Below are 21,376 nucleotides of genomic sequence, written 5' to 3' on the forward strand. Positions count from 1 at the left end.
GCTTTGCGTTAATAATTAAGTCTTGTCCCAGGAATCTGTAGTGTGGAACTGCTATTCATTCCCTCCTCCCCTCCCAGCCATCAGGAAAGCAGAAAAACCTGGACAGGGCTTCACACCCTCCCTAGTCTCCCAGGCCTTCTTCTCTGACTCCAGGGTTGAATCCAGGCCTTGGTCCTCGCCCCTACGGCCTCCCAGTTAGATGCTGTGCTCGGGCCTGTTTGGTCATATCCTGTGCCAACAATCCTGGTTTCTCTTTATCGCCGTCCCCTCTCCCATCCCCGAGTTGTTTGGAGGACCGTATGACACCAAGGTGCCTAGTTTTGTTCCTCACAGTCAAGCTAAGTAGGGGAGTACCCTCTGGAGTCCAGAATGGACGTGGATATGCCGCCTCGCTCGGTCTATCTTATTTCTTACTTTAGGGTCTCTCGGAGTCCTTACCCATCCTCCACCCCCAACCCTAGCCTTCTCTAAGCCCAGAGATGCACCCCTCGAGCCTCATCCCTTGCAGCTTCCCTAGCTCCCTGATCAAACCTCGTTTCCATTAGCTTCCAGGTCCCACACAAGACACTTTGAAGAGCAGCCCTGAGGTCAGCTCAGAAATTCACCGGTCTTTGCCATGGCGTGCCAACTGCTTTGCCCTCACCTCAGGCACATGCTGTAAGTTGGAGGAGTCAGAGGCAACGGGATTAAGGAAGACTTGGGAGGCAAGCCCAGGTCAGGTCGTCTGGCCGATCCATGATAGCAGGCAGCATGGAGAACTCACCCCAGGATGCTGCGACAGGCAGAGGCCTTTCAAGATGGAGCCAGAGGTTGGAGCGGAGTGCAGGACAGACTCCGCCCAGGTCCCCTGAACAAGAGCTGCACTGTGCACACCCTCAACCTCTACCCCACCCTTCAGGCCAGATCAGGGTCAGGGGAGGCCACCCATGGAGCTGGAAATAAGATACTCTGGAAGGGAGAGAGCAAGGGAGAAGGCTTGGGTAGGGACGACTTGCAGGGAGAGGACATGTGTTTGCACTTGGGGTCAAGGGTGGCGGGCAGCACCAGAGAGTTCCAAGTACCCCAATACCTCAAGACTCGAAAAAGCAGGCCCACTGGGAGGTGGTGGCATGCACCTTTAGTCCCAGCACTTGGGAGGCAGAGACAATCATATCTCTAAGGCCAGCCTGGTCTACAGAGTTCCAGGACAGCCAGGACTACACAGAGCAACCCTATCTCAAAAAGACAAAATAAGGGGAAAGCAGGTTCATGTAAGAGAGTCAAACCCAGGCAACGGAAGACAGCAGGCTGGCTCAAATGATGGGAAGTGTCCAAGGTTCACTGCAGGGCAGTGGTCTTTAGCCCTTGGGTTCCTGACTGACCACACTCACTGTCTGAAATTCTACCCTGATAGTCTTGTGTTGGAATCCTTAAGGGCAGAGAGAAAAGACACTGTGGTGCCTAGTGTTTGTTGCAGTCTTGATGGAATTTTGAGTCACCATGGAAACCCACCTCCAGGTGCCTTTATTTGAGTGTTTCTAGAAGAGTTTTAATAGGGCAGTGTAGACCCACTCTGAATGTAGGCAGCTCCATCCCATTGGCTGGGGTCCTGGACTGACTGAAAAAGAAAAGGAAAGTGAGCTGAGCCCCAGGCGTTCATCTCTCCCAGCTTCCTGACAGCAGATACTGAGAGAGCAGTTGCCTCACTGCCCCAAGGCCATGACTCCCACCTTGACGGCCTGTACCCTCAACCTAAGCCAAAATCAACCCCATAACTGCTGTTTGTTTAAGACGGTTTCTCTGTGTAGCCCTGGCTGTCCTGGAACTCACTCTGTAGACCAGGCTTGAACTCAAGAGATCCACCTGCCTCTGCCTCCCAAAAGCTGGGATCAAAGGTGTGAGTCACCACTGCTCAATTCCATCGGTTGCTTTTCTTCTTTGGTGTGTTGTCATAGCAACAAGACAAAGTAACACAGGTTCCCTCGCTTTCGTGGAAGCAATCGGAATCAGGGCCTAGCTGCAAGGGAGGGGTGGTCATCTTCTAAAAGTCACTGGACTAAGTGGTAGCGCGCTTGCCTAGCAAGCGCAAGGCCCTGGGTTCGGTCCCCAGCTCCGAAAAAAAGAAAAGAAAAAAAAAGTCACTGGACTAAAGGGAGGCCTGACTCAGGTGCTGATGCCCACTGTCTTAGTCAGGGTTCCTATTCCTGCGCAAAACATCACAACCAAGAAGCAAGTTGGGGAGGAAAGGGTTTATTCAGCTTACACTTCCACATTGCTGTTCATCACCAAAGGAAGTCAGGACTGGAACTCAAACAAGCCAGTGTATAACATCCCTCCATGGCCTCTGCATCAGCTCCTGCCTCCTGACCTGCTTGAGTTCCAGTCCTGACTTCCTTTGGTGATGAACAGCAATGTGGTAGAAGTGTAAACTAAATAAACCCTTTCCTTCACAACTTGCTTCTTGGTCAGGATTTGTGCAGGAAGAGAAACCCTGACTAAGACACCCGTGAAGTAGCCTGAAGTTGTACTTGAGGTATCAGATTTGGTGGACCAAGAAAGTCTTCCTGTGGGGAAGATGGTGACAGAAGAGGGCCATAATTAGTACTGTGAGGAAGCAGGGGCCATGGGGCAGAAGAACTCAAGGTAGGTGGGACCCAGAGGAGGGACAGAAGCAAAGACCATGTACACTGGAGTAACTGTCACCTGAGTCAGGGTGTTAGGCACTCAGCTGAGAGCAAGACTAGATCTCACGGGCTTCTTGGCCACTTGCATTCTCCATGAGGCCCAGAGGCAAGGGCACCATTTGTCTTCCTTCCCATGTAGCCTTACAATAAATGTGTTCCCTTAAACATGTATAAGCATTTACCTGGTCCTCTTCACCCACAAGAACTCTACGACCCCACCTCTCCCGTCTCTTCTACATCCTAATCCACCTCCCAGAACCAAAAGAAGCCAGAGATGGTGGAGCCCTGGCTTTAAGAGCCAAAGCCAAGGCCTTGCCTTCTCTGTGTGTGCCTCAGAGCCTCCTGTTCCTCATCAGAAACCTAGGAGGAGCCACGTGTGGAGGCTTATGTCGGTATCCCAGCAGGCAGGAAGCAGGGGGAGCTGCAGTTTGAGGCAGTCCAGGCTGTATGAGATGACTGTATCAGAAAGAGAAAAGGGGGGGTTGGGGATTTAGCTCAGTGGTAGAGCGCTTGCCTAGCAAGCGCAAGGCCCTGGGTTCAGTCCTCAGCTCCGAAAAAAAGAAAAAGAAAAAAAAAAAAGAGAGAGAAAAGGAAGGAAGAAAGGAGGGAGGGAGGGAACAGAGGGAAGGAAGGGAGGAAGTAAAGAAGGAAGGAAAGAAGGGAGGGGAAAACAAAACAAATGTCGCCATTCCAGAGGTTGCCGGGATCTGGCAATAGGTGGGCAGAGCAGGTTCCAGCCTCCCTAAGAGGCCCACCCTTCACACTCCCACACTCCCCTTGCCCTTCTATCTCATGTCCCTGCTTCCACTTCTACTGCAAAGGGGGTTCTGTTTTTTTTTTTTTTCTTTTTTTTTTCTTTTTTTTGGAGCTGGGGACCGAACCCAGGGCCTTGTGCTTGCTAGGCAAACTCTCTACCACTGAGCTAAATCCCCAACCCTGGCTTCTGTTTTGAAGTCATTGGGTTTTGTTTGTTTGTTTGTTTTGCTTTTTTTTTTTTTTTTATGAGACAAGAGTTTCTCTGTGTAGCCCTGGCTGTCCTGGAACTCATTCTGCAGACCAGGTTGGCCTTGAACTCAGAGATCCACCTGCCTCTGCCCCCTGAGTTCTGGGATTAAAGGCCTGTGCTGCAACTGTGCTGCTAGGGGTTCTGCTTCGACACACGAACCAGGAGGAAACAGAGGTTTGTGGCCCATTGAGCTTCAGACACTCGTGAGCAGTCAGCAGGGCGGTTACTCAAGGCTGGGCTCACTTAGTCATGGGTTTTCCTCCTCAGTTTAAGGGACAAGAACAGGGTAGGGAGCTGGGCAGTGGTTAGGACAAGAGGTCCTGTGGAGACTCCAGTTGAGAGTCACATGAGGCTGTGTCACTCCAGTACTGAGTGTCTGGGCTGCCCATCCCCATTTCTCCTGAATCTCCTCAAACCTCCTTGCGTTCTCTTGAGGGTGACAGGCTAGGTAGCGAGGGACTGATGACTCCCTAGTAGCACGAGCTCCAGAGACAGGGAGAGGACTGGGTTCAAATCCTAGCTCAGTCACTCCCCCTTGACCAAGGCAGGCTGCTCGACCTGTCTCAGCACGAGTGGAGCTGGAAGGCTAGGGCTGTGGTTCAGAAGTCAATCATACAATATTCCAGAGGCAGGGCTGGAGAGATGGCTCAGTGGTTAGAGCACCAACTGCTCTTCCAGAGGTCCTGAGTTCAAATCCCAGCAACCACATGGCGGCTCACAACCATCTGTAATGAGATCCGATGCCTTCTTCTGGTGTGTCTGAAGACAGCTACAGTGTACTTATATATAATAAATGAATAAATCTTTCAAAAAAACAATATTGCAGAGGTTCAGGGTCCAGTACCTTTCCCACCCACCACCCACACACATCTACCCCCAGCCATCAAGCCTGTTTACCTGAGTTCAGTTCCCAGGATGCACATGGTAGGAGGAGAGAACGGACTCCCTCAAATTGTGCCTTGAGTGTGCTGCACGAGTGTGCCGTCTGCACAAACAGTAAACAAAGAAAATATAATTAAGCTTTTCACCAAGATGGCGCCGAAAGCGAAGAGGGAAGCTCCCGCCCCTCCGGAAGCTGAAGCCAAAGCCACGGCCTTGAAAGCTAGGAAGGCAGTGCTGAAAGGCATCCACAGCCACAAAAAGAAGACGATCCGAATGTCACCCACCTTCCATCGGCCAAGACCCTGCAGCTCTGGAGGCAGCCAAAATATCCTGGAAAGAGTGCGCCCAGGAGAAACAAGCTTAACCACTACGCTGTCATCAATTTCCCGGACCACTGAGTCAGCCATGAAGAAAAGAGAGGACAACAACACACTGGTGTCCATTGTGGATGTCAAGGCTAACAAGCACTGGATCAAACAGGAGGCCATGAAGAAACTCTGACGTTGATGTGGCCAAAGTCAATACCCTGATACGGCCTGATGGAGAGAAGAAGGTGTATGTTCTTTTGGCTCCAGATTACGATGTTGCCAACAAGGTTGGGATCATCGAAAGTGAGTCCAGATGGCTAAGTCTAAATATATGCTTTTGTTTCACCATAAAAAAATGTAGGGGTTGGGGATTTGGCTCAATGGTAGAGCGCTTGCCTAGCAAGCGCAAGGCCCTGGGTTCGGTCCCCAGCTCTGAAAAAAAGAAAAGAAAAAAAATGTAATTAAAAGAAGACTAACGAGGCTGGAAAGATGGCTCAGTGGTTAACAGTGCTTGCTTCCACGGGGCTTGTGTTAGATTCCCAGCACCATGTCTGACAGCTCACGACTGCCTGTAACTACAGCTGGGGGGATCTGACACCTCTGATCACCATGGGAACCTGCAGTCATCACTCACATGCACATACCCACAGGTGAACACACACGTAATTAAAAATAAAAAGAGTTTGGTTCTGGAGGGATGGCTCAGTGGTTAAGAGCACTGTCTGCTCTTCCAGAGGTCCTAAGTTCAATCCCCAGCAACCACATGGTGGCTCACAACCATCTGTAATGGGATCAAATGCCCTCTTCTGGTGTGTCTGAAGACAGCTACGGTGTACTCATGTACATAAAATAATTTAAAACAAACAAAAAACCCACTGGCTGCTGCTCCAGAGGTCTGGCATTCAATTCCCAGCACCCACATGGTGGATGGTGGTTCACAACCATACAGGGTCTGATGTCCTCTTCTGGTGTGGAGGAGTACATGCAGATGCACACCCATATACATAATTAAACAAATAAATTTAAAAACAAACAAATGCATTTTTAAAAAGGAGTAGAGTAAATAAGTAGGGGGAATAACAGCTCCACTGAGGCCGAGTGTCGTGAATTAAGAGATCAGGGCAGGATCCCTGGAATGAACACACAGCTCAGTGCCAGAGTGCTTATCTACCATGCCTAATGCCCTAGGTTCCATGCACACACATGCACACATATGCTCTCACACACACGCACACATACACTTTCTCACAAACATGCACACTCACACTAGAATACAGATACATTCACACACTCTCATACACATGAACACACACACTTATACACACACACACAGTCATTCACACACACACCCACGCAACTTACTTGAATGCACATACATTCACACACATACTCTCTCACATACACATATACTCTCTTGAGTACAGATACAATTACACACTCTTTTTTTTTTTTTTTAAGATTTATTTATCTAGGGGTTGGGGATTTAGCTCAGCGGTAGAGCGCTTGCCTAGCGAGTGCAAGGCCCTGGGTTCGGTCCCCAGCTCCGGAAAAAAAAAGAAAAAAAAAAAAAAAGAAAAAAAAAGATTTATTTATCTAATGTACACTGTAGCTCTGTCTTCATGCACACCAGAAGAGGGCATAGGATCCCATTACAGGTGGTTGTGAGCCACCATGTGGTTGCTGGGAATTGAACTGAGAACCTCTGGAAGAGCAGTCAGTGCTCTTAACCACTGAGCCATCTCTCCAGCCCTCACACACTCTCATACACACACATCCGGTTGGTTGGTCACAAAAAGCCACATTCACGTGCTCCTTCAGACTCCGGAGCATTCACAGTCAGTCACACAAAACTCGGCACACTCATAAACACCCATCAATACGCCTATCTGTCTGTCTGTCTGCTTGTTTATTTAGAGACAGGTTCCACTGTGTAGCCTTGGCTGTCCTGGAACTCACAATATATTAGACCAGGCTGGCCTCAAACTCAGAGATCTGCCTGCCTTTGGCCTCTCAGTCCTGGGAGTAAAGCGTGCACCACCATTCCCGGCCACACACAATTTTACACTCAGCTGTGCACAAAGGCACATATTCTGATATATTCGCACTCTTCTATCCACCCACTCAGACACATGCACTCACGTGTACATGTCCACTACACTCACGTGGACGCATCCCTCATCCTTTTTTTTTTTTTAAGGATTTATTCATTTATAATATATAAATACACTGTAGCTGTCAGATACACCAGAAGAGGGCATCAGATCCCTTACAGATGGTTGTGAGCCACCATGTGGTTGCGGTTGCTGGGAATTGAACTCAGGACCTCTGGAAGAGCAGTCGGGGCTCTTAACTACTGAGCCATCTCTCCAGCCCTTCCCCTCATCCTCTTGGTTGTAGTTGTGAAACAATGCAGGCTGATCCACATAGGTAGGTGAGGGTGACCTTGAACTCATAACCCTCCTGCCTCTACCGAGTGCTGGGATTAAAAACACGTACGGGAAAGGATGTCCATACACCCACACACCAAGTATATAGCGACATTCACTTTTTTTTCTTTCAGAGACAAGTCTCCTCACTATCGTCCTAGAATTCACTGCGTAGATCAAGCTAGCCTCAGACTTCCGCAATCCTCATCTCTGTCCCCCGCTCCCCCGGGCTAGGATCACAGGTGGAGATTACCTGGTTGACATTCACAGACTAATACACACATTCTTAAACTTCATACTTAAACCAGATTGTATCTGGACCATCGAGACACACACGTATTTTGCACACAGTTCTGTACACTCTGGGACATTCACAGCCACTCTTAAGACATACGGTGACTTGTTGGGTCACGGGCACTCACATAACTTCCTCACCCACCCCCGCGGCCATCTCCTTCATAGGAGTTCCTGCCAACTACCAACTTGTCTGGCTTTCTCCCCCCCACCTATTTCCCACCATCCTCTGGGGCCTCCGGGGCCTCCCTCCAGAGCCCTCTGGGGGGCGGGGGAGGAGAGGGCAGGGTTAGCCCTGCTGATGTGGCAACGCAGTTCACCTGCAACATAGGCCACACCCTCCACTAGGCGAGGTTTAAAGGAACAGCATTCCTTGCGGCTCACGTGGTTTGGTCTGTAGCCTGTGTTTCTCAGACCTGGGAAGGTGAGACTTGGAGAGGGCTTAGAGAATACTTGGGACTTGAACCTAGTGTCTAGAAGGAAGGGATGGCTATACCAGAACAAAAAGCTGGAGCCAAGGCTCACTTTTTTTTTTTTTTTTTTGTGGTGGGCATTTGTGCCTGCTCCTCTTCCGTTCCCAACCTCCCTAGCAGGCACTCCCACCGTTTGGCAGGCCTTGTCTAGGGAGCCAACACCATCTGGGTTCTGTGCCAGAAACCTGGGTGTCCCCCCCCCCCCACATCTCTCCCTGAAGAATCTGTCTCTTATTCCTTTTTCAAAGCTGGGTGAGATGTGCTTGCCCAGTGGGCATCCCGGCTGGCTGGTTACTTCCTAGTCATGTGGCAGGACCAGGCTCTCCTCAGGTCTGCCATTGTCTCCTCTCTCTGAGAAACACTTCTACCTATCAGGATTGGGGAGTTAACACGCAGGTAAAGTGCAGCAGGGGCCAAGGCCAGAGACTTGGGATTGACCTGGCAAGGGGACCTCAGAGTCATAGGGACATGCTGAAAGGGACCAGGTCTTCCTGCTGGACCTTGCCTTTCCACACACCGCCTCCTAGTGATCCCTTAGCTTCTGCCTTAATTCAGTGTGGTTTACTCTGAGGCTCCCTCTGCTCTCAAATTTGCCTGGCTTTGCTGGTGGGAGGAGTGTCTGGGAGGTGAGCAGGTAGTAGAGATGGAGAGGGGTCAGGGAGACCCAGCCATATCTTCTGGAAGTCACCACTCTAATGGAGAAGAGCTAACCTGGTCTGCTCCTGGAATACTTGCCCTTTGCCCTTTCACCCCCAGTGCTAGGAATTGAACTGGGTGTCTTGAACTCCCTAGGCCAGTGCTCTACATTGAACAGCACCCCAGGGGTTGGGAATTTAGCTCAGTGGTTGAGGCTCGCCTAGCAAGCGTAAGGCCCTGAGTTCGGTCCCCAGCTCCAAAAAAAAAAAAAAAAAAAAAAAAATGAACAGCACCCCAGCTTGGACTTCCGGCTTACTCAAGGAAAGCCAATCTGTCCCTGAAGTTCCAGAACTAGTGAGCTAGAGAGATATGCTGTGCCCAAAGCACACTTCTGATGGAAGAGGCAGTCAGATCCAAGAGTTCTTGTGCTGTAGGGAGGTACACTCCATCCCAAGGTCCCTGAAGTAGCCAGGACACATAACACTTCCCCTGGGACACACAATCTACTGGGGAAACTCACCCTCTCTCGGGGTTACCAGCTGGAGAAAGAGACATAATCTCTTTTCTCAGGGACTTGAGTTCCATTTCCAACCCCCATATCAACCAAGTGGCTCACAAAACACCTGTAACTCCAGCTTCAGGGCGCCAACATCCTCTTCTGGTTTCCCAAGGCTTGCGTGCGTGCATGTGCGCGCGCACACGCAAAGAACATAAATAATATTTAAAGAAACAAAATAGTTTCACGGGTTAGGAAGTTGAAAGGTGGGTTGGGGATCTAGCTCAGTGGTAGAGCGCTTGCCTAGCAAGCGCAAGGCCCTGGGTTCGGTCCCCAGCAACGAAGAAAAAAAAAAAAGGAAGTTGAAAGGTATGGCGTGAATGCACTGGCCATGCAATGCTCTCACTTGGTAAGGCAGGGTGCACAGGGCCCACATTCCCAACGCCCAGGCTTCAAAGGCACACATTCCAGAATTTACAGGCGTGATGCTTATTCGTGGGATGTGCGCCGACTGCCCCAGGCAATGGAATGACCTCTGAGGATTCCTTGAAGCCATTAATAGAAGACATACATGCCCTCAAGGTCACCACTGTGTAATCAGAGGGAATTTGGATTCGGCAAGAAATCTGGAGTCACGTCATGGCAGAGTGAGCTTGTAATCCCAGCACTCAAGAGCTAGAGGCAGGAGTTCAAGGTCATCTTTGACTACATAATGAGATCCAGAATCTGTCTCAGGGATCACGGAGGGGTGGGACCAATGGCTTGTTGATTGAGAGCACCGATTACTATCACAGAGAACCCAGATTTCATTCCTAGCACCTACATGGTGGCTCACAGCTACTTATCACTCCAGTCGCAAGGGATTCAACAGACGCTGAGGGCACTAGAGACACGGGGTGTTTATACTCACATAAGCATGCAGGCAAAACCGCTCATACACAAAACATAATTAAAAAAAAACTAAGAAAACAAACAAAACAGATAGGGTTGATGAGTGAAGGCGTTTGCCACCAAGCCCGACAATCTGAGTTCGATCCCCAGATCCCACATAATAGGAGAAAACCAGCTCCCACAAGTTGTCCTCTGTCCAGCACATGTATAAATGTAGGTGGCTCATGACCATAACACAGACACTTGGGAAGCATGGGCAGGATGAATCCGAGGGCAGCCTGGTCTACAGAGAGTTCCAGGATAGCCAGAGGTATACAGTGACATTTTGTCTCACAAGGTAAAACTACAAAAACAAGCCAGTTGTAGTGGCACACACCTTTAGAGGCAGGGGGATGTCTGTGAGTTCAAGGCCAGCCTGGTTTACAGAGGCACCACGTCTAGAGCAGCCTAGGAGTCAGAAGGAACACTCCAGAAACGGCAGAAGGAACTGCTGAGTCGGGGGTCTGCCGATGCCTGTATTAGGAGTAAGTAGCTTTGTGGGAGTCCCACAGAGTCTGAGATAAGGCCCCAATGATCCTCGCTTGGAAAAGGAATTTATTTGCATTTTCCCACTCAGGGTCCAGGTAAGAACCACGTTGACTGGCTGTTCCTTAGGAATTCCCCTATTCCTCCTAAGAGCGATACTATTGTATTTTCCATTTTAAAGCCAAGGAAACACAGTCCCAGGAGTCCAGAGACACAGTGGGGCGAGGAGGCTGGATTTATACTCCAGTCTCCTGTGTGTAATGTCTGGCTTTTACTGTGGAGTCTGCAGCCCATGGCTTTCCAACTGGTGGAGCTGGTGGTGCTATTGTTATATTGTTATTTGTTTGTTTACTTATTTATTTATTGTGGTACTGGGGATTGAACACAGAATCTCATGTGTACTAAAGTCAGCTCAAAGACAGAGCTGCATGCCTAACCCATACCTAGCCCGGGATCGTTTCTTTTTTTTTTCCGGAGCTGGGGACCGAACCTAGGGCCTTGCGCTTGCTAGGCAAGCGCTCTACCACTGAGCTAAATCCCCAACCCGGGATCGTTTCTAATCATTCCTGTTTGTGTATGTGTTAGTCTAACACTACGTCCTCTGTAACCCAAGCCGGCCTCTAGCTCAGCTATGGAGTGGAGGATGACCTCGAACTTTTGATCTTTCTGCCTCAACTGAGTGCTGGGATTAGAGGCACACTCTAGGGCTGCTTGCATGTTAGACAAGCACTCTGCCTACTGAGCCATATCCCAGTCCCGTTTATTACTAATTACTGCTTTGATGATGGGGCTCACCTCAGGCTCCGCCCTCCAGGTTTTTTTTTTTTTTTTTTTTTGCACTGTCGGTTCTGAAAAGGCAAGTCCGGGGCGCCCTCGCGCGGTCACGAGAGGAAACACACGTCCTGCTGTGTCAGGCATCTGAGTGGGAAAAGTGATGTCTGTGTGCGCCGCCTGTAGGCTGCACTAGACATTGCAGGCGAGTTAACCAGTGGAAGCCGTGGGTGCCTTGATAGGCGCTCGGCAGAATGACGGTACACAGCGGTGGGAGCAGAGAGGACAAAGGGAAGGAAGGGAATAACCACTGTCTCTTGTATGCAAAGAGATCAGCATCAACTTCCCTTCCTTTCTTCTGATGTTTTTGTTTTTGTTTGTTTGTTTTTTTTTTTTTTCAGAGCTGGGGACCGAACCCAGGGCCTTGCGCTTGCTAGGCAAGCGCTTTACCACTGAGCCAAATCCCCAACCCTCTCTTCTGATGTTTTTTTTTTTTTTTTTTTTTTTTTCGGAGCTGGGGACCGAACCCAGGGCCTTGTGTTTCCTAGGTAAGCGCTCTACCACTGAGCTAAATCCCCAGCCCCTCTTCTGATGTTTTTGATTGCTTGGTTTTTCGAGACAGGGTTTCTCTGTGTAGCCCTGGCTGTCCTGGAAATCTCTATAGAGAAGGCTTTCAATTCACAGAGATCTGCCTGCCTCTGCCTCCCAAGCGCTGCGGCTAAAGCCATGCGCCACCAAGTCCCAACTCCCTTTCTCATTTAACATACACACCTATCACAGAAGCAAAACCTGACCTCCAGGGAGGTTAAGAAATCTGCCTGTGGCCACGACCCAGCGCCTAGGGAGTAAGCCTGAGGTGGTCCAGCTTCTGGTTCTCACCACATGGACCATAAGCCTCCGGAGGTCCAGGGCAATGACACCTAAGTGGTAGAGGGGGGATTGGATGCTGGGTGCTATCAATCCTACAAGTGTGACTCTGTTTTCTTTTACTGATAATTAATTTATTTTTATTTTATATGAATTGGTGTTTTGCCTGTGTGTATGTCTGTATGAGGGTGTCAGGTTCCCTGGAACTGGAGTTGCAGTTGTGAGGTGCCACGTGGGTGCTGGGAATTGAACACGGGTCCTCTGGAAGATCAAGCAGTGCTCTTAACCGCTGAGCCATCTCTCCAGCCACCAAACCTGATTTCTTATGGACGAAGGGACTTTCTGGCAGGCTCCACCGGACAGGAGAGCTCTGAGGATTCACTGTAACCATGCAGGTAATGTGTCTCGGTGCCATCCAGCAAGGAACATTGTTTATCTGCATGCTGGGGGTTATGTACTGCTGGGGGTTGAACCCACACGTGCCCAGTACGCACTCTACCCGTTAGGCAAAGGCTGTGCACAGCCTTATTCCTCTAGCTTTGCCTTATGGAAAAGCTGCAGGTCAGGCATACAACTATGAATTAATATAAGTACTGTTCTTAGTATCTCTAATGCCTGCACTCAGAAGAAGCAGGGAATCGCAAGTTCGAGGAGAGTGTGAGCTACTCAATAATACTAGAAACATTTTAAAGTTATTTGTTTATTTATTTATTTTCCTACACAGGGATCCTCTGTGTAGCCCTGGCTATTCTGGACTTCCCTCTGTAGACCAGGCTAGCTTTGAACTCACAGAGATATACCTGCCCCCTGCCTCTAGAGTACAGGGATTATTAAAGACATGCACCACCATGGTCCGGCCATAAAAATGTTTGTTTGTGGGGTTGGGGATTTAGCTCAGTGGTAGAGCGCTTGCCTAGGAAGCGCAAGGCCCTGGGTTCGGTCCCCAGCTCCGAAAAAAAGAACCAAAAAAAAATGTTTGTTTGTTTATTTGTTTGAAAGATTCATTTATTTCATGTATGTGAGCACACTTGCTGTCTTCAGACACACCAGAAGAGGGCATCTGATTCCATTACAGATGGTTTTGAGCCACCATGTGGTTGCTGGAACTGAACTCAGGACCTCTGGAAGAGCAGCCAGTGCTCTTAACCATTGAACCATCTCTCCAGCTCCCAAAACTATGTTTTAAAAAAAAGAAAAATTAGAGAATGTGCTTAGCATCTAAGAAGACTGAGTTCCTGGCTGGAGAGATGGCTCAGTGGTTAAGACCACTGACTGCTCTTCCAGAGGTCCTGAGATCAATTCCCAGCAACCACATGGTGGCTCACAACCATCTGTAAAGAGATCCGATGCCCTCTTCTGGTGTGTCTGAAGAAAGCCTCAGTGTACTTATATATAATAAATGAATAAATCTAAAAAAAAAAAGAAGATTGAGTACCATTTTTTAGCTTGAAAGAAAAAAAAAAGAGGGAAAAGAGGGTTGGGGGATTTAGCTCAGTGGTAGAGCGCTTGCCTAGCAAGTGCAAGGTTCTGGGTTTGGTCCTCAGCTCAAAAACAAAACAAAACAAAAACAAAAACAAAAAAACCCAAAAAAGGTTGGGGATTTAGTTCAGTGGTAGAGTGCTTGCCTAGCAAGCAGAAGGCCCTGGGTTCGATCCCCAGCTCCGAAAAAAAAAAAAAAAAGAAAAAACCCAAAAAAAACAACAACAGCAGCAGAAAAAAAAGAATGATTTTTGTATAGGGGCTTGAGTGATGACTCAGCAGTTAAAAACACAGACGACTCTTCCAGAGGACCCAAGTTCAATTCCCAGCACCCATGTTAGGCAGCTCACATACTGCCTGTAACTCCAGATTCAGGGGCATCCAAAGTTCTGGCCCTATAGGCTCTTGCACTCATCTGAACAAACACACACACACACACACACACACACACACACACACACTCACTCACAGTTATAATCACAGATTCACACACACACACATTCACACAGTCTCTCATACTCTCTCACACTCAGACACTCACACACTCTCACACACTCATACACACTCACACACTCACACAAACTCTCACACACACTCACACACATATTCACACACACTCACACACACACAATTTTTTGGAGCAGGGTTTCTCTATGTAGCTCTGGCTGTCCTAGAACTTGCTCTGTAGACCAGGCAGGCCTCGAACTCACAGAGACCCACTGCCTCCTGAGTGCTAAGATTAAAGACATGTGCCATTACTGAGGGTTTAAAGTTTTTAAATAGACAGTGACAGCTAAAATTTCTGGGTCCTTTGATGAAACACTTTTCTTCGAGTTCATTCTCACAATAAACCTGTCCTGAGATGGGTCTCCCAGTTTTGTGGAGACCATAGCCTGTGAGTGGAGTAACTTTCCCAAGAGTACCCAGTGAATACAGTTAGCTGTTGGGCCCCATCTAGCCTCTCACAGGATTCATGTCCTGCTTCAAGAGAGGGTGACCTGGAGAGTCCTGTGGGGCGTCTCAGACCCATTTTTTTCCTACCTCAGGGCAGCGTCAGTACAGGGAAACCAGGCAGAATGGCTTCCCCTTGGGTTAAGTGATGGGGTTTTCAGAGCAACTTCACACCATGCGCTCCTGACTGAGACTCTCATCCGGTCACAACAGTCCTATGAAGAGAGTGTCGAGGGTGCACTTTACTCTCAGAGAGCCAGGGCCTAGGGAATGCTGCTCCCATAATTATTAGGGCAGGCTGTACAGTATGAGCAGGGTGAGGGGGGACTGTTGTTAGTGTCTCCCATGCTGCTCTCTAGTGCTCCCCACTTCCTAGGTCACCTCTGTGACAATCATAGCCCTGTTCATCTTGCATGACTCAGGACCTTACGGACTCAAGACTGATTAAGAATGCTCATGTCTCTCTTACTTTGTCTTTATTTATGTGTATAAATAGGTCTTAGTTCTGTTCTGTTGCCGTGAAGAGACACCATGACCAAGGTGACTCACCAAAAAATAAAGCATTTAATTAGAGGGTTGCTTACAGCTCTGGGGGGCTAATCTGTAACCATGTATAACCTCGGAACAGTAACCGAGAGCTTACACTGAGATGACAACCACAAGGCAGAGAGAGGTGACTGGGAACGGTGTGGGCTTTGGTGTTTCCTGATGTCCCATGATGAAGCCTCAAAGCCCACCTCCACTGACTCACCTCCTCCAACAAGGCCGCATCTTCCAATCCTTCCCAAACAGTTCCACTAACCGGGATCAAGCATTCAAATAGGAGTCTACGGGGGTCATTCTCATTCAAACTATCACAATGTATGTCTGTATGTCTGTGTGGATGTGTGCTTCCTGTGTGCTGGGAGGGGGCACACACCTTTAATCCCAGTACCCAGAAGACTGAGGCAGGTGAATCTCTGTGAGTTCGAGGCCAGCCTGGTCTGAAGAGTAAGTTCTTGGAAGGCCAGGGTTACACAGAGAAACCCTAACTTAAAACAAACAAGTCAAAATAAACCACATGTGGGTGCCCATGGAGGTCAAAAAGGCATGTCAGAATCCCTGGAGGTGGAGTGACAGGTGGCTGTGAAATATCTGAGCTATGTTAGAACTGAACTCTGTCCTCTAAGAGAGCAGCAGGTGCTCCTAACTGCTGAGCCATCTCTCCAGCTCCTGTCCTCTCCCCTCCCCTCCCCTCCCCTCCCCTCCCCTCCCCACCCCTCCCCTCCCCTCTCTTCCCTTCTCTCCCCATCTCTAGTTCTTTCTGTTTGCTTGTTTTTCTAGGCAACTGCTCTACTACTGAGCTAAATCCCAATTCCCAGCAACCACATGGTGGCTCACAACCATCTGTAAGGGATCTGATGCCCTCTTCTGGTGTGTCTGAAGACAGCTACAGTGTACTCATCATTTATAAAATAAATAAATCTTTAAAAAAGCGAGAGAGAGAATTGAATTTGAGGTCTAAGCACCAGGTCATACACACACACACACACACACACACACACACACACACACACACACACACATATAATTTATAGTCTATAGTCTATATCACTATCACTCAGCTAAATATCTCTCTTCCCACTCTTCTCATTTGGGTGTTTGGTGCCCCTCAACCTTTGTGGCCAGGGCTTCCTGAAATTCAGTTTTGCTTTGTTTTGTTTTTAAATGATTTATTTATTTATATACATGAGTACACTGTCGCTGCCTTCAAACACAGCAGAAGAGAGCATCAGATCCCATTACAGATGGTTGTGAGCCACCATGTGGTGGCTGGGAATTGAACTCAGGACCTCTGGAAGAGCAGTCAGTGCTCTTAACCACTGAGCCATCTCTCCAGCCCCCTGGAGAATTCAGTTCTCGTCTTGGGGGTTTTAGCAGTAAAGAGGCTCACTCGCCTGAGGCCTTTGCTGGAAGAGGGTTCGTGAAAGGAGTGTTTACAGGGACACGGCCTTGCAGCAGACACTACCCTGAGCCAGAGGAGTTAAGGGCAGGCGGTCTTGCCAGGAAACCTGATAGCGAATCCATGCATGAGACACACGCTAGCTGTAGCCTTTGGTAGAGGACTGTGATCCTTGCCCAGGAGGACCTCACTGTGGGACAAAAGCCTGATAAATGGCTCAGGTTCCGGCTACAACTCAGTGGTGGGGTGGGACCTGGCATGTGCCAGGCTTTGGGTCCAGTTCTCAGAATAGCTAGGAGAGTGTGGGACTATTGCAGTCACTCTCTCCTCTTTTTTTCTTCCCTTTCTTTCTTTCCTTCAAGATAAGAGTTTCTCTTTATAGCCCCAACTGTCCTGGAACTCACTCTGTAGCCCAGGGGCTGATATTGAACTCACAAAGATCCACCTGCCTCAGCCTCCAGAGTGCTGGGATTAAAGGCCTGTGCCACCACCACCCAGCTCTCTCTCTCTTCTTTTTTTTTTTGGTTCTTTTTTTTCCGGAGCTGGGGACCGAACCCAGGGCCTTGCGCTTCCTAGGTAAGCACTCTACCACTGAGCTAAATCCCCAGCCCCCTCTCTCTCTTCTTTTTTTTTTTTTTTTAAAGATTTATTTATTTATTATATATAAGTACACTGTAGCTGTCTTCAGATACACAAGATCTCTTTACAGATGGTTGTGAGCCACCATGTGGTTGCTGGGAATTGAACTCATGACCTCTGGAAGAGCAGTCGGGTGCTCTTAACCACTGAGCCATCTCTCCAGCCCCCTGGAGAATTCAGTTCTCGTCTTGGGGGTTTTAGCAGTAAAGAGGCTCACTCGCCTGAGGCCTTTGCTGGAAGAGGGTTCGTGAAAGGAGTGTTTACAGGGACACGGCCTTGCAGCAGACACTACCCTGAGCCAGAGGAGTTAAGGGCAGGCGGTCTTGCCAGGAAACCTGATAGCGAATCCATGCATGAGACACACGCTAGCTGTAGCCTTTGGTAGAGGACTGTGATCCTTGCCCAGGAGGACCTCACTGTGGGACAAAAGCCTGATAAATGGCTCAGGTTCCGGCTACAACTCAGTGGTGGGGTGGGACCTGGCATGTGCCAGGCTTTGGGTCCAGTTCTCAGAATAGCTAGGAGAGTGTGGGACTATTGCAGTCACTCTCTCCTCTTTTTTTCTTCCCTTTCTTTCTTTCCTTCAAGATAAGAGTTTCTCTTTATAGCCCCAACTGTCCTGGAACTCACTCTGTAGCCCAGGGGCTGATATTGAACTCACAAAGATCCACCTGCCTCAGCCTCCAGAGTGCTGGGATTAAAGGCCTGTGCCACCACCACCCAGCTCTCTCTCTCTTCTTTTTTTTTTTGGTTCTTTTTTTTCCGGAGCTGGGGACCGAACCCAGGGCCTTGCGCTTCCTAGGTAAGCACTCTACCACTGAGCTAAATCCCCAGCCCCCTCTCTCTCTTCTTATTCTGCTGTCTCCACCACTGAGGGCAGAAGGCCCTCAGTGAGACTGTGGCAGGAATCAGCTCCTGGGCAAGCAGGGCAGCAGAGAGATGGAGTGGGGGATTAGGCAGAGAATGGCTGTGTTCCTCTTCTTGGGTTCCACTTTGTGGATACATTTATTTTTGAAAGCACCCTCTGGGTCTGGCTCAGAAAAATCCTCTTCTTATCTTCCCAGGTCCAGTCTGCCCTGTCCATGAGGCAGTCCCAGAAAGGACCTCTCCCCACCCTGGGCCCCTGGGTGTCAGTCTCTATGGCTACATTGCTTAGCCTAGCGCTCAGGCATTGTTCTCGATGCGAGCTTGCACTCCCAGGTGAAGGTTCTGGCAAATTCTACACAATGGACTTCTTGCAGACCTGTGCCAAGAAAGCCATTTCCTCTGATACAGACTCAGCACAGACCAAATGTCGATGTGTGCCAAGGGACTGAGTCCCGTGACCTTGCTCACAGAACGCCCCCTGGGTGGATGCAATCTGGACACGCATGTGCGTGCGTGCGTGCGTGCGTGCGTGCGTGCGTGTGTCTGTCTGTCTGTCTGTCTGCCATGGTCCACTGGAACTCTACAGTGGTGGATAGCATGAACCTGGCATTCAGCCAGGATAACACGTTGCCTGAACTGATCTTGATAGAATCGCCCATCCTTCTTGTCTTTCCTCCATTCACTCCATTCAACCAATATTTGTTAGTTTTCATTGTATGTGCACGTGTGTGTATAACACATGTGTGTGTGGGCATGGTGGCATGTGTGCCAACTTGTGTGGAGTTGATTCCCTTCTTCCACCTTTACGAGGGTTCCGGGATTAAATTCAGTAGCAAGGCTGGCTCAGCATAGTGTCCTGACACTGAGACTGTCTAAGAGAGATTTCTATTACATGCCAGGCCCGTTGTTAGCTTCTGAGGACGCAGCACTGAGGATGCCACAGCTACACAGTCCCTTCCCCTCTGGGGCTTCCATTCTAGTGGACAATGCAGGAAAGTTAGGAATTACAAATGAACACTACTGCCGGGTGATGGTGGCAGCACGAGGCTTTAATCCCAGCACTGGAGAGGCAGAGGCAGGCGGATCTCTGTGTTTGAGGCCAGCCTGATCTACAGAACCAGTTCCAGGACAGTCCAGGCTACACAGACACTGTCTTGAAAAACAAAAACAGGAAACAAACCAGGGCAAAAACAAAACAAATGAACACTATTGAGTTGTTAGGAGTTTTTTGAGATTTCTTTTCTTTCTTTCTTTTCTTTTTCCTTCTTTCTTTCTAGACAGGGTTTCTTTGTGCAGCCCTGGCTGTCCTGGAACTCACTCTGTGTTGTGGTTTGCCCTGAGTTATCTGTATTTTGATGCTAATTCCGCTGCCCCAAGGACAGCTGCCTAGTCCCTGTCAGAACTCAGGTAACTTCACCAGAACCTTCTCTCCATTGAATTTGTAAAATACAGGTGAGGGGCAGGTATGGGATAGAAGGAGGCCTGTCATTGGATGAGAAGGAAGGATGGGCGGGAGAGAAGTTTGAAGGGAGAGGAGGAGACTGGAAGGGAGAGAAGAGACGGGAGGGAGAGGGCAAGAAGCCATGGCAGGTGACATTAAGATTCCACTCTGGGGATGGGGGTTGGGGATTTAGCTCAGTGGTAGAGCGCTTGCCCAGCAAGCTCAAGGCCCTGGGTTTGGTCCCCAGCTCTGGGAAAAAAAAAAAAGATTCTGCTCTGGGTATTTACAGGTTATTATTAATGTTCTTAAGGGATGGATGTATACAGGGCTTTGTATGTTTAGGTGAAGGGGGAGGCAGTCCCTGTCCTGTGATTGCCATCCTTGCTGCCTGTTGCCTAGCACCTTGGGGTAAACAGCAGGCTGGCAGGCCCTGCCCTTGCTCCCTTCCTTCTCTCTGACTGGCAACAGCTGTCCAGCAAGCAGCCGGAGGCTCTGCCAACCTCCTCCCCTGGAATATTTCAGGGATAAGTCAGAAAATGACCAACTGCCTCCGAATCTCTTCTTCCATAGACCTTACATGGGTATATTGGGTTGCTCTGGGCTTTTCCCTTCCTCCCTTTGCAGTCTACAAAAAGATGCAAATACACAGCCACAGGAGGCACTCCAGAGAGTATACAGCCGCCTTCAACACCCCTACCCCTACCTCTCAGCTGCCACGCTGGCACACGGCGCCCCCCTCCACCCCCAGGCTCACAATGGCACTCACTCATGGTGATGCACCTGCTCCGTAGTCGCTCCAGCCAGCACCCACTTCGCCTTAGGACATTCACACCTGACACAGTCACCCTGCTCTCACATCATAGAGTTGCATTCTCACACGTCCACCCAGGACAGGAATGATATCACACTGGGGATACGGACCCTAGACCCATCTTCCGCGGCACGCACGCACGGAATCTTCACCAGATGTTCCCAGATGTGGGCACATGGATCACCACGCACAAGCTACCCAGTCAACAGCACTCATCAGTCCTCATCCACCATCTCCTAGGCTGCTCTAAAGATCTGATTAAATGGTGTCCAGCTTTCTGGCTCTGGCCGCTGGGTGCACAGCATTCTTCTGCAATTGAATCAAAGCCCTCCTCCCTGACACAGGGACGAAGTGGAAAAAAATAATCAGAGCAAGAATGCCTGGGGCCCAGGTCTGGGAAGGGGCCCAGCAGCTCTCCTTGGGGGAGGGGGAGAGTGCCTTCAGTCTAAGCCGGGAAGTCTAACCCTGACACCACACCGGAGGGCCAAAGACTTAGGGGTGGGTGCATGCCTTGAAACACAACAGAAGTGGCTGAGCAGGAGCGACAAGTGGACCCTCAGAAGACCCTAAGAAACCTCCCAGGGCGAGGGGGAAAGACCTGAATTAAACAGACTCAACTTTACTGCCTTTCTGCAGTTCTTCCTCAGACGTGGCCCCCAGCTATCCCCAGACGCATGGGGTGTGGCAGTTAACACCCCCCCCCCTTCTCCAGCAGACGCCTTGCCCCACCCCGTCACGACAGCTGCGGGCCACCGAGAAGATGGCCTGGCTCCAAGCCCTTGCGCGGGTGGGGATCTCAAGGCGCCAACACGCGGGGTGCTGGGTCCCTCTGGGTACCCCACCAGTGAACCTTCCTCCCGCCTCGATTGAACTTGGGAGCTGCTCCCCCTGGGACTGAAAACCCCCTCTTCTCCTCACCATGCAACCAGGGCCAGAAGGAAAAGTGGAGAGATGGAGGGAACGTTCGCGAAGTGCCGCTGGGCCGCCCCCTCATCCCACCCCACCCCC

The 21,376-nt window shown here is 49.7% G+C and overlaps 1 long non-coding RNA gene across 1 annotated transcript; it reads right to left on the reverse strand.

Moving 5' to 3' along the window:
• Positions 1–1,474: 1,474 nt before the first annotated feature.
• LOC148006059 (uncharacterized) lies at positions 1,475–21,365 on the reverse strand. Its single transcript, XR_015621147.1, has 4 exons — positions 21,287–21,365; positions 4,836–5,291; positions 4,567–4,654; positions 1,475–1,597 (listed from the first exon to the last, which is right to left on the reverse strand). It is a non-coding gene; the product is annotated as an uncharacterized LOC148006059 (long non-coding RNA).
• Positions 21,366–21,376: the final 11 nt, after the last annotated feature.

This window comes from Rattus norvegicus, chromosome 5 (genome assembly GCF_021556685.1).
Source record: "Rattus norvegicus strain SHRSP/BbbUtx chromosome 5, alternate assembly SHRSP_T2T, whole genome shotgun sequence".
Classification (NCBI taxonomy): Eukaryota; Metazoa; Chordata; class Mammalia; order Rodentia; family Muridae; genus Rattus; species Rattus norvegicus.